Genomic DNA, 1,716 nt, shown 5'->3' on the forward strand with positions numbered 1-1,716 from the left:
TAGGAAAATATGAGTTGGAAATGAGCTTTACATCAACAGCGAAGTTGAATTTATTTAGAAATCTATAATGAGATAGAACAAATAAAAGCTGTTGGAAACAATTTTACGATAATTCCATTAAGTAGACAAAGTCCTTTCCAGGAAAGAATTAAAGGGAAGTAAACATATGATAATCTGCTTAAAATGATATAACATATTAACAGTTGCAGTGAGGCAACACACAGACGTAGAACACAGAGAGGGAAAAACAAGCAATAACACCGCAGCGAGGGAGAATGCCAACTTCAGGTGGGTGCTTCCAGTTGCGAGACAGAAGAGCTAGAGGGTTACAGCCAGGATTATATTATAGATGTGACTCAAGCACTCATTTGATTTTTATTTGTCGTCAGGAAAGGTGTTTAAGGTATAGAATAAATATAATCTAGTATCTCCAATCTCTTCCTTGATCACATATCCCTCTCCAGACCCTTCCCCGATTCTCTGCTTCTCTTTATAGAAAATTTCCTTGAAGAAGAAATAACCAGTTATCAGAATTATTTTGCTTCCTTTTAATCCTGAATGTACCCTGTTTAGGTTTTTGCTCCCATATCCCACAAATACGTCTCTTATTATCATCGCCAATAATCTCCACATTGCTAAATTAATATTCTGTCTTAATTTTACTGGAGCTATTAGTGGTGGATTCCTCCCTTCTCCTGGAAACATTTCTCCTTGGCTTCAAGGATGCCCTGTTCTTGTGGATTTCCTTTCACTTAATTCATCATTTTTTCCTAGTTCCTCATCATCATCCCAAACTCATAGTTCAGTGTACCCAAGGCACAGAACTAGCTTCCCAAGTAGGCTTTCTGCTTTCACCTTGACTCCCCATGTGCTATTCTCCACACGTCAGTAGTTGGGATCCTTTTAAACAAAGCAAACAAATCTGCTCAATACTCTCCAATGACTCCTTATTTTATTCAAGTAAAAAAAAAAAATCAAAATCCTTACTGTAAGCCTACAAAGTCCCACAACCTATCTGACCCCATGTCCTATCACTCTCCCCCTTCCTCACTCTGTCCCAGCCACAGTGGCCTAATAGCTGATCTGTGAACATATAGAGTAATTATCTATCTCCCTCTGCCTGGAATCTCTCTCCACTTTTTCAGCTATGTGTCTTGTCACTTTACTTACTTATCCTATATAAAATAGTAATTCTTTTCCGTACAACTCTGGAATTTTTTATCTCCTTTTTTCTTTCTTATTTTTCTTCTTAGATTTACAGGTACCTGATGTAGATGGTATATACTTTTTATTTGTTTACGTAATCCCCAACTAGAATATAAACTCCATGAAGGCAGAATCTATGTCTCTTTAATTACCTATCTGTAAAATACGAGCTGTGCCTGGAATATAGTACATGTAAAATAAATATTTGTTGGATAAATGAAAGAATATTAGACTAAAGTTTAAGTAATAGAATGCTACATAGACATAAATCTATGTTGATATTTACATATGGACATGGAAAGGTGTTCATGATACATTGTTAATGGAACAAACCAAATTATAGAACAGTATGTAGCATATAATCTTAAAATATATATGGTGAATATTTATAATTATGCCTGGCAAATTTTTGAAAGTTGCACATCAAATCTCAACATCATTTATCTCTGGGAATGAAATTATACATTATTTTTATTTTCTTACTTAGAATTTTCTATATTTTCTGAATTT

Source organism: Mirounga leonina, unplaced genomic scaffold, assembly GCF_011800145.1.
Source record: "Mirounga leonina isolate KUSES-001 unplaced genomic scaffold, KU_Mleo_1.0 Mir_53, whole genome shotgun sequence".
Lineage (NCBI taxonomy): Eukaryota > Metazoa > Chordata > Mammalia > Carnivora > Phocidae > Mirounga > Mirounga leonina.